The sequence below is a fragment of the Bos taurus genome, chromosome 23, assembly GCF_002263795.3.
Source record: "Bos taurus isolate L1 Dominette 01449 registration number 42190680 breed Hereford chromosome 23, ARS-UCD2.0, whole genome shotgun sequence".
NCBI classification, from domain to species: domain Eukaryota; kingdom Metazoa; phylum Chordata; class Mammalia; order Artiodactyla; family Bovidae; genus Bos; species Bos taurus.
This window is the reverse complement of record NC_037350.1, coordinates 16,196,974-16,209,464: the sequence shown is the minus strand read 5'-3', so window position 1 is coordinate 16,209,464 and position 12,491 is coordinate 16,196,974. Positions and strand designations below refer to the sequence as shown.

The following is a 12,491-nucleotide window of genomic DNA, read 5'->3' as shown; positions in this document are numbered from 1 at the left end:
CTTTGGCCACCTGATGCAAAGAACTGGTTCATTGGAAAAGACCCTGATGCTGGGAAAGATTGAAGGCAGGAGGAGAAGGGGATGACAGAGGATGAGATGGTTGGATGGCATCACCGACTTGATGGACATGAATTTGAGCAGGTTCTGGGAGTTGGTGATGGACAGGGAAGCCTGGCGTGCTACAGTCCATGGGGTCGCAAAGAGTCGGACACAACTGAACGACGGACCTGAACTGAACTGAAGTGTTGATAAAAATGTATACTATAGTAAAGTGATGAAAAACATTCACTTAAAACACCCAGTAAAAAAAAATAAGCCTCATTAGAGACTTACCTGGGAGTCCAGTGGTTAAGACTTCACTTTCCAATGCAGGGGGTGCAAGTTCAATCCCTGGTAGGGAAGCTAAAATCCCATATGCCTTGTGGCCAAAAAACCGAAACATGAAACAAAAGCAATATTGTAACAAACTCAATAAAGGCTTTAAAAGTGGTCCACATTAGAAAAAAATCATTAAAAAACAAGCCTCATTAAAGCAGTATTCTAACCACAGTGAGATAGCACTTTATAACCACTAGGATGACTACAATCAGAAAGGCAGATAATAACAAGTGCTGACAGAGATGTGGAGAAATTGGAACCCTCATACACTGCTGATGGGAATATAAAATGGTGCAGTTGCTTTGGAAAGCAGCCTGGCAGTTCCTCAAAATGTTAATCATAGAGCTGGCACTCGACCCAGAAACTCCACTACTAAGGATATATCTAAGAGAAATGAAAACATATGTTCCCATAAAAACTTGTACAGGAATTTTTATAGCAACACTATTCATGATTGCTGAAAAGTGGAAACAACTCAAATGTCCATCAGCTAATGAATGGATAAATAATATGTGGTATAATCTATACAAGAGAACTGTGTAGATACAAAGGAATAAAAAGGATACATACATGAAGTATGGATACATGCTACAGCATGAATGAATCTTGAAAATGAATGAAGTGAAAGAAGTCAGTCACAACAACCACATACTATAGAATCTTGTTTATATGAGTGGTTGCCTAGGACTGGGTAGCAATGGAGAGTGACTGTTAATGGGTACAGATCTTCTTTTTGGTATAATGAAATATTCTAAAATTGAACAGATTGATGATTTCAACCTTTGTGAATATACTGAAAACATTTAATTGCCCATTTTAAATGGGTGAATTGTATGATATGTGAATTGCAGCTCAATAAAGGTGTTACAAAAAAACAAGAAAGGCAATCTCCTGTTAGACTGATATCTATTTTATTTTGCCTGCTTTGGGCACTAGATTCTTGCCTGTCATCAGATAAGGCTAAATCAACTCAGAGAGCTAACAGCACTTGAATAGGCTTTTTGATGGGGTAGTTTATCAAAACAACATGAGATGAGAGCTGAATGTCAGTTTATTATACAGTTAATATAATGTAATATTACAGTTAATATTCTTAGCTTCGTCTTATCCATAAGGTGAAGATCAATACAAAGATTTGGTCTGAATCTTTAAATTCTCTGATTGAGGTTTGTTAAGTCACCTCTAGGGAATTGCTGTGTTCTAATTTTTGATGTGATAGTAGCTTGTCAGCATGAAGAAAGGGAAGAGGGCAGTATGGCCGCCTCCTCAGTTTCCCAGAAAACAAAACCATGTGCATAACTCTATTCACAAGAACTGTCAAAAGTATCTGAATTCATTGCTGACATAGTCAGAAAGCGTAAGTTCCAGTTAGATTATCCTGCAATAGCATAATAGCACATTTTTCTAATGGCTACTGAAAGGTTGACTTTTATAGATGTCTTAGATGTTTTTGAAAAAAAAGTTGTATGCTCTATTTGTTGTGAGGTACAGTTTTAAACATATCCATTAATTTAAGCTTGTTTATTGTGCATTTATGTCCTCTATAGCCTTACAATATTTTAGGTATTTCATTTAAAATTATAAATACAATACTAACTTATATTAAGTTAATAATAACATATATATGTTAATAATATTAACTTACTGATAAACTAAAATATGCCAGGCCCCATGCCAGGCCCCAATGCTCTGAGGATTCATTCCTGATCAGTACACTGTTTCTGTCCTCATGGAGCTCATAGTAGATGACAAATGTCTCAGTGAACGAATATATAAGACCTGCAATGTCAATATGTATTTACTTTGTATATTTTAATTTATGTGTATATTTAATGTATTATTTTAATATTAGTATTTAATATTATTAATATATTAGTATTTTTATCTATTATTTTTGACAAAGCAATGTTAAAATCTGCGGTTATGAAGTTATCAGATTCTCCTTTAAAACTGTTCATTTTTGCTTATACTCTGAGGATTCTTTGGTAGGTGCCCCAGTTCAGGATTTTTATAACTTCCTGCTGTTGTTTTATCACTAAGTCATGTCCAACTCTTTTGTGACCCTGTGTGCTGTAACCCACCAGGCTCCTCTGTCCCTGAGGTTCTCCAGGCAAGAATACTGGAGTGGGTTGCCATTTCCTTCTCCAGGGATCTTCCCGACCCAGGGATTGAACGTGTGTCTCCTGCATTGTTGGCAGGAGAATTGTTTACTGCTGAGCCACCTGGGAAGCCCAACTTCCTGATGAATTGTTTCTTTTATCTCCTGCAGTGTCTAATCTTCACACCCTTCAGTAAAACTTGCATTTTCATCTCCAGAGATTCAACTTGGGTCTCCTTTCCATCGTCTGTGTCTCCACTTAACATACTCAATCTTTACCTTCTTGAGTTTATAAAATATAGTTACAATAACTTTTAATGCTCTTATCTTTTAATTCTGTCATCTGTGCTGTTTCTGGATGTGTTTCTATTGATAGATTATTTTTCTCCTCATTGTGGGTCAGCGTTTCCTGCTTCTTCGCATGCCTGGTAAGTTTTGATTGGTTGCCAGACATTGTGTATTTTATCTTGTTAAATGCTGGATGCTTTGTATGCCTGTAAATATTCCGGAGCTTTGTTCTGAGACACAGTCAAATTATTTGGAATGAGTTTGATCCTCTTAACGCTTTTTTATTTTTAAGCTTTGTTAGGCAGGACCCAAGTAGACTTTAGTCTGAGGCTATTTCTCCACAACTGAGGCAGTACCTTTCTGGTTACTCAAGGCCGTATGAATGACAAGGTTTTCCACTCTGTCTGATGGGAGTCCGGTTCTTCTCAGCCCTGTGTCATCTCCCTGGATTGCTATCTCTGCTCCTTTTGGGTCATTCATTCTCTGGCCATGGGTGGATGTATCACACTCACAGGCTGATGAACTCTCAGCTGAAGACTCAATAGGGATCCTGGGCACATCTCTGAAATGGGCTTTCTCTGTGAGCAGTCTCCTCCCTCTCTGTGCCCGAAAATTCCGACAGCTTTGGCTTTCTCAGACTCCCAGATATATCTCTTCTACTTGGAGGCCCTGTGGATCTGCTCAGGTTCTCCCTGCCTAGCTCTGGCCTAGAAACTCTCCAGAACTTAACTGGAGCAAGCATAGGGTCAGCTACTGTGTTTCACCTCTGGGGGATCAGGGTGCTGTGTCATGTCCAAAGCCTGAAAAACCTTTGTTTCTAGTATTCTGTCCAGTTTTTTAGTTGTTTAGGGCAAAAGAGGGTAGATCCACTTCCTGTTACTCCATCTTGGCCAGAAGTTGAGGTCTACTTAATTTTTAGTCATGCTTTTGCCTTAATATCTATTTTTGTCTTCGATTGCCACACTAGCTTTCCTTCCACAAATATTTGCCTGGTGTTTATACTTCCAGCTCTTTACTTTGAGCCTTCTTATATCATTACGTCTCAGGTTTGTCTCTTTAAAATGAATGTCACAATTGGGCTTTATCTCCTAGTCTGAGAATGTTTGTCCTTTAACAACTGGGTTTATTTGTTTAAATTTATAGACATTAGTAATCTATTTGGATTTATGTATGTTTACATTTTTTAAACAAATATTTATTAAATTATTTATTTTTATTCATTTCTTTTTATTTTTTATTTTTGGCTCTGCTTGGTCTTCATCGCTGCATGAAGTCTTTCTCTAGTTGCGGTGCTCGGGCTTCTCATTGCAGTGGCTTCTCTTGTGAAGCATGGGCCCTAGAGTGCTCAGGCTTCAGTAGCTGCAGCACACGGGCTCAGCAGTGGTTCTCGGGCTCTAGAGTGTGGGCTCAGTAGTTGTGGCACGTGCACTAAGTTGTCTCACAGTATGTGGGATCTTCCCGGACCAGGGATTGACTGGTGTCCCCTGAATTGCTACAAGGCAGATTCTTAACCACTGGACCCTCAAGGAAGCCCCTCTAGTTCCTTTTTTTGTGCTTTTCTTTTATGATGGTTTTTCTTTTTCCTTTTATTGCTTTTTATTATATTAGAAGAGTTTTTTTATCCTCCCCTTTTTTACTTCTACAAATTTGAAAGTTATGTATTCTATTTTGTTTTTTTAAGAGTTATACTCAGAATTTTAATATGCATTCTTGACATAATAAAGTACAAATCTAATTGGTACGGTTATCCTCCTGAAGAAAAATACAAGGTCTTATAATGATTTAATTCCTTTCTCTGTTTCCCACGTTCCATGTAACTGTGGGCTAAAATGTATTCCATCTTGTTTTTAAACATCCCAACACAAATGAGTAGTTTTGAATAGTTGATGTTTATTAGGTTTAGATTACCCATTTTCTCCCCACTGCTTCTTGCATCACAGTCCTTCAACAGCCATCTTATTGAAGAATGTTCTTCAGGAATTCTTTCCCTGAAGGTTTAGTGAGAGGTGAACTGAGTCTTTTGTTTGTCTAAAAATGTCTTCATTTTATTCTATGCTTAATGTAGAAACATGATTTTGCTGAATATAGAATTCCAGGTTTAAAATTACTTTCCTGTAATATATTGAAGATATTGTTTCATTTTCTTCTGGCATTTGTTATTTGATGAGAAGTCTGTTCTCAGTAATTGTTGTTCTTTTGTAGACAGTCTGTCTTTCCAATTTGGCCAGATTTATCTCTCTGTCTGTATTGTTCTGCAGGTGTGATGATGTGTTTAGGTGTAGATTTGCATTATTTATTCTGTTCGAGACAATTTACTACTTTAGTTAGAAAGACGCATTATGTTCAACACTGTCCTGTACCCTCCTCAGGACTGAGGGATCAAACCCCCTAGATGCTAGGAGCTGGGGCTACTTCCAGAAGACAATGCTTATATATCAGCCTTCTCCAGGAAGTACTTGCAGCTGAATAGTGCTGCCTTGCTCACAGGGTTACACCCCTTCCTAAGGGTGGGTTTAGTTGCTAAGTCGTGTCCAACTCCTGCGACCCCATGTAGCCCGCCAGTCTCCTGTGTCCATGGGATTTCCCAGGCAAGAATACTGGAGAGGGTTGCCTTTTCCTTCTCCAGGGAATCTTCCTGACCCAGGGATCAAATTCAGGTCTCCTGCATTGCAGGCGGATTCTTTACCAACCGAGCCATCAGGGAAGGGAAGCTTGCATCCAACGATTGGGATTGGTCGATGCAGGGATACAAAGCTTGCAGGGATACAAAGAGCCAGTCTTCTTGTCTCAATGGGGGACAATTCTAAAAGTCCTTCTTAGCATCAGCACTCCCTTTAGTAGGATAATCAACTCATCCTGACATATTTACAGGTTCTATGGATTAGGAATTGTTGGGGAAGATGGCCTTATTTGTTTAGCAACAAAAATATGCATTATTTTAATTCAAATTAAATTGGAAACGACCCATCAACAGAGAATTAAGAATATTTTACAGCATTACACTCTTGATACAAAGAACAAGGGAGCTGCCTATATAATGACATGGAAATATGATATATATTAAATAAAAAGCTCGATGTTCTCAAGTATGTGTGTTAAGACCATTGGTTCTGCAGATTCTGATCCATCATGTTGACACCCAAGTCAGCTTATTGATTCTTTATAGAAAGCTGTCTATATGTACTGAGGAAGAAAAAAATTCCAAAACAAGTTAATCTGAAATATAGCAACCAATGCATTGTAGTTTATATTTATTAAAGATCATATGAGGCTTGAAAAAAAACTGAGCTCCTGATCTTCATCCCCAAACCCCAAAGTTCTCTCTTATCTCAGTTAATGATAACTGTTGTTATAAATATTCAGGGAAAAATCCTTGGAGTCATCTTTACGTCCTCTTTTTGTCTGATACTGCAATTTCTATGCAGCTTACCTAAAAATGAACCCAGAATTGAACCACTTCTTATAATCCTCACTGCTGTCCCTGGTCCAAGTCACCATCACTTCTTGCCTGGATTATTGCAGCAGCCTCATGACTGGTAGGGTTTCAGCCAATTCTCAATGTGGTAGAGTGACCTCATTAAAGTGTTAGTCAAATCCTTGTCTCCTTCTGCTCAGAACCCACCAGAGTAACTGTTCACTTATCACTCACGGTAAAAGCAAAGTCCTCACTGTGATTTGCAAGGATTCCTGCATGATCCAGCTCCCTTTTACCTCCGAGACTCATCTCCCATTGCGTGCTCTCTCTTTTTCACTCCACTCCCCCACACACCCTGTTCCTTGCTGTAATTTAAAAATACCAGGCATGGTTCCCAGTCAGGACCTTTGCTCTGGCTGTTTCCTCTGCCTGGAAAGTTCTTCCCCACATATCCCTGTGATTTGCTCTCTTACTTCTTCAGATGTTGAATAAACATCACTTGCTCAGTGAAGTTTTCTCAGGTAATTTATCTAAAACTTTAACCCCTCCCTCTTGACATTCCATACCCCTTTCCCTACTTTATTTTTTTCCTTAACCCTTTTTACTTATCTCCTATCTCATATACTATATATTTGTCCATGGAATTCTCCAGGCAAGAATACTGGAGTGGGCAGCCATTCCCTTCTCCAGGAGATCTTCCTGACCCAGTGATTGAACACAGGTCTCCCACAATGCAAGCACAAATTCTTCACTGTCTGAGCCACCAGGGAAGCCCCATTATATTTATTATCTCTCTTCATTATTAAAATGTAAAGTTTATTAGACTAGGCTTCTTAAAAAATCTATTTTGTTAACTGCCATGATCCCAGAGCCTTGAATCATGTCCAGCATGTACTATGAACTCAATAAATATTTAGTGAATGAATGAAAGAGTGACTATTTTTTGTTTCTAGAAATTTGACTTGAAAAATCTGTGTGTTCTTATTGAATAGTGTCCTTTTGCTTCTGATTTATAGTGATGAATAGCGTGTGCTCTAGAACTAGACTGCTTGGGTTGAAATCCCAGCTCTGCTACTCTAATAGCTGTGTGACCATGGACAGTTTCCTAACATCTCATCTGTAAATGCAGAAAGTGATAGTGGCTGCTTCACAGGGATTTACTGTATAGCTGTAAAAGAATTAGGAACCTTTTATGTACTGATATGGAAAGAGTTTCAAGGTCTATTTTAAGCAATAAAAGGAAGGTACAGAATAGTAATATATAATTTTCTGTCTTTTATGCAAGAATATGTACCTGCATAGAAAAATATTGGAAGTATTTAAAAGAAATTTATAAAAGTGCTTGACTACAGAGAGAAGGGAGTGGGAGTAGCATATCAAGAAAGAGAGTGACTGGATTTTCTGTTGAAAGAGGAGGGTAAAGATGTTGATTAACTTGAGGTTTTGTTAATCAAGTTGGGATAAACTTGGGACTTCCCTGGTGGTACAGTGGCTAAGATTCCTTGCTCCCAGAGCAGGAGGCCCAGGTTCAATCCCTGGATAGGGAGCTAGATTTCACAGGCCTCAACTAAACATCCCACAATCTGCAGCTAGACATTCTGTATTCCACAATGAAGATCAAAGATCCTATGTGCCACAGTTAAGCCCCAGTGCAGCTGAATAAATAAATGTTAAAAAAAAATCAGGATAGGCTTGGTTATGTGGTAGTTACAATCACACCAAAGTCTCAGTGGTCTTTTTCTTTCTCCCGCTAAATTCCATTTTAACAGACTGGGAGTTCTATTACATAGTTCTGGGATGGGTATATAACCTAGTTCTGGCCAATGACAGGTGACAAAATATCCCAGAGTGCTTCAGGGAAATGTTCCCACTCTTGAAAAGAAACAAACAGGAATAGATATCCCTCACACAGGCCAGATTTACAAAGGATGCTTGATAATACGGGAGCCATCTTGTTGACTTGGGAGAGGCAAGCTTGGGAGATTTACAAATCTGACCTCCAGGGGATGGTAGAGTTAGAAAATAGAAAGAACCTGGATACTTAATGAGGTCAGCAAACCACTGAATTAACCAACTCTGGAGACTTCCTACCTCAGGATTTCTTATTATGTGAGATAATAAAATTTATTTATTGTATAAGCTATTTCAAATTAGATTTTCTCTTATTAGTAGATGAAAACATCCTCATTTATAGGTTTCTCATTCATTTTTCTTATTTTATTTTACTGACTAGCTCTCCCAGTGTAATGTTGTATAGAGCATGAAAGCAGCCATCTTTGTCTTATTCCAGATTTAATAGGATTACTTCTAAAATTACCCCTAAATATTATAATGACTGTAGGTTTTGGTAAGTCCTTTTATTAAGATAAGAAATTTCTCTTCTAGAGCTAGCTGCTTAGAAGTTTGTGGGTTTTTTAAAAAATCAATAATAGATTTAAATTTTGCCAATTATTTTTTAGCATTTGTTGATATAATCAGATGCCTTAATCTGTAAATGTAGTGAATTACATAAACTTTCTAAGTTAAAATTAGATCCTTAGACTTCTGTAATTAACCTCTTTGTCAGAATATATTTCCTTGATACACTATTGTATTTGCCTTGTTGAAATTTAAATGGAATTGTTGCATCTCTGTTCCAGGTGAGGTTAATCTTACTGAGTTTTGGCCTCGGTGTTTTGCTGAACGCACAAAACGAATTAGATACTTTTCCAACAGTAGAATAACCTATTGCTGTGTGCTTAGTCGCTCAGTTGTGTCCGACTCTTTGTGACCCCGTGGACTGTAGCCCGCCAGGCTCCTCTGTCCATGGGGATTCTCCAGGCAAGAATACTGGAGTGGACCTCCTTGCCGTGCTCTCCTCCAGGGGATCTTCCCAACCTAGGGATCAAACCCAGGTCTCCTGCATTGCAGGTGGATTCTTTACCATTTGAGCCACCAGGGAAGCCCAGAATAATGTATATAACATAGAAATTTATCTCTTTTTGGAAGGTTTCCTAGTGCTTATCCATTAAACTTCTTAGGCTTTTTTTTCTTTCTTTTTTTCTTTCCTGGCTGTGACTGGCTTGAGAGATCTTAGTTCCCCATCCAGGGATTAAACCCAGGCAGTGCAAGTGTGGAGTTCTAACCCCTGGACCTCCACAGAATTCCCTTACAAAGTTTATAAAGCTTAAAAAGAAGACAGTAAAGGGGATGGTAGGAGGGAGCCTCACGAGGGACGGGATATCTGTATATATATGGCTGATTCACAGTAGTCTACAGCAGAAAATAACACAACATTGTAAAGCAATTGTATGTCAGTGGGGGAAAAAAAAAGACACTATGGGAATTCAGCAGTCCAGTGATTAGGACCCTCTGCTTCCATTGTAGGGGGCCACTGGTTGGATTCCTAGGGGGGAAACTAAGATCCCCACCAGCTGTGTGGCAATGGGCAAGGAAAAAACAGTGAAACTTAAAAAATGCAGAAAATAGTATAATAAACATCTATTTACTAACTCATAGCCCCAGATGATCAATACACAGCAATTATCATCTTGAAACAAATCCCTGACATTACAGTTTATGAATATTTCAGCACATATCTCTGAAATATAAAAACTTTTAAAAACCTACCACAATATAACATAAAATATCCAATTGGTGCTCAAATTTCCTTTTGTGTCTCATCAATATTTTAACAATGTTTGTATCAAGATCCAGTTAAGGGCCATACATGCAATTGGGTGATGTGTCTTTTAGGTCTCTTCTAATTTATAGATCTCCCCTGTCCACTATACCACACACATCTTTCTCTTTCTTTGGGATTTATTTGTTGAAGGAACTGGATCACTTGTTATGTAGAATTTCCTACAGTCTGGATTTATATTTCTCTGGTGTTGTTTACTGTGTTCCTTATAGAAAATAGCCAATACTGACTTTAAAAAATTATTCCATATCATAAACTTGAAGTGTTTTAATCCAGTACAGTTATTATTTTTTATTAATGCAAAACTGTCACATCTTTTGCCAACAGGAGCCTCTTCAAGTTGACTTCTAAGTGGGTTTTTAAAAAATTTATTTGAGTATAGTGGGTTTACAATGTTGTGTTAATTTCTGCTATATAGCAAAATGATTCAGTTATACATATATATACATTCTTTTTCATATTTGTTTCCATTGTGACTGATCATAAGATATTGACTATAGTTCCCTGTGCCATACAGTAAGATCTTGTTGTTTACCCATTTTAAAAATAGGTATATTTTTATGTATATTTTACTTATTTATTTGGCTGTGCTGGGTCTTAGCTGTGGCACCTGCAGCCTAGTTCCCTGACCAGGGATTGAACCTGGGCCCCCTGCATTTGGAGCACAGAGTCCCAGCCACTGGACCACCAGAGAAGTCCCTATCCATTCTAAATATAGTACTTAGCATCTGCTACTCCCAAACTCCCAGTCCATCCCTCCTCCACCCTCCTTCCCCCTCGGCAACCTCAAGTCTGCTATCTGTGTCTGTGAGTCTGTTTTGTAGATAAGTTCATTTGTGTCGTATTTTAGATTCCACCTAAAAGGAATATCATATGGCAATTGACCTACTTCACTTATAATCTCTAGGTCCCTCCATGTTGCTACAAATGCCATTACTTCATTCTTTTCTATGGCTGAGTAGGATTCCACTGTATATATATATATATATATATATATATATACCGTGTCTTCTTTATCCATTCATCTGTTGATGAAACAGTGTTTCCATGTCTTGGCTATTATGAATAGAGCTGCTATGAAAATAGAGATGCATGCATCTTTTTGAATTGTAGCTTTGTTTGGATATATGCCCAGGAGTGGGATTGCTGGATCTTATGGCAACTCTATTTTTAGTTTTTTTGATGAACCTAGTAATTAATGATGTTGAGCATCTTTTCATGTGGATGTTGATCATATGTGTATATCTTCTTCAGAGAAACGTCTGTTTATGTCTTCTGCCTATTTTTCGGCTGGATTGTTTTTGTTGTTGTTGTTACTAAATTGTATGAGGACTCCTGAGTGGTTCTGATGGTCTCCGTGGCCTTTGGCTTTCTTGTCTCTGATATGACAATTTGTTCCATACTCATCTTATACCTTTCCTGCCCCAGACCTGAAATCAGCCTTTTCTCAAGTGAATTCTAATTCCTTTTAGTGGAAAATGATGTTTAGAGGCCACTCTTTAGATATTGGGGTGCTCACTTGCAACTAGGTGGATCCATTTTCCAGATCTTCCTTCAATTTTATTTACTTTAAATATAGTCACTCATAGTGTCTCTTTATTCATTTTTTATTTGAATATCTTTTTTCATCACTTTATTTTCAACTTTCTTAGGTGATCTTTATGATTTTTTTTCCCATGCGGTTTGTGGGATCTTAGTTGCATCAGGGTCTTTTCAAATGAGTCAGCTCTTCGCATCAGGTGGCCAAAGTACTGGAGTTTCAGCTTCAACATCAGTCCTTCCAGTGAACACCCAGGACTGATCTCCTTTAGGATGGACTGGTTGGATCTCCTTGCAGTCCAAGGGACTCTCAAGAGTCTTCTCCAACACCACAGTTCAAAAGCATCAATTCTTTGGCACTCAGCTTTCTTTATAGTCCAACTCTCACATCCATACATGACTACTGGAAAAACCATAGCCTTGACTACATGGACCTTTGTTGACAAAGTAATGTCTCTGCTTTTGAATATGCTGTCTAGGTTGGTCATAACTTTCCTTCCAAGGAGTAAGTGTCTTTTAATTTCATGGCTGCAATCACCATCTTCAGTGATTTTGGAGCCCCCTAAAATAAAATCAGCCACTGTTTCCACTGTTTCCCCATCTATTTGCCATGAAGTGATGGGACCAGATGCTATGATCTTATTTTCTGAATGTTGAGATCAAACTTGGGCTGGGCTCTTAGCAGTGAAAGCATGGAGTCCTGATCACTGGACTACCAGGGAATCCCCTAGATGACTTTTATTTATTTCTTTTTGATATCATAAATTTTATATATTTATATTTTCATTTTAATTTTTTTAAAACACAAAAAACATTTTGTAGTGGGGTATAGCCGATTAACAATGTTGTGGTCATTTCAGATAAACAGCAAAAAGACTCATTCATACACATGTATCCATTCTCCCCTAAACCCCCCTCTCATCCAGGCTGGCACATAACATTGAGCAGAGTTCCATGTGCTATACATGGAACTATATGTATACATGGAGCTACATGTATGTGCTATACATGTAGGTCTTTATTGGTTATCCATTTTAAATTTAGCAGTATATATATGACCTTCTCAAAGTCCCTAACTCGATGTATATCTT

General features: G+C 38.1%; 1 non-coding gene across 1 annotated transcript; it reads right to left on the bottom strand.

The window, feature by feature from the left end:
* Positions 1-10,482: 10,482 nt before the first annotated feature.
* TRNAW-CCA (transfer RNA tryptophan (anticodon CCA)) lies at positions 10,483-10,555 on the bottom strand. Its single transcript has one exon. It is a non-coding gene; the product is annotated as a tRNA-Trp (tRNA).
* Between the last annotated feature and the right edge of the window lie 1,936 nt (positions 10,556-12,491).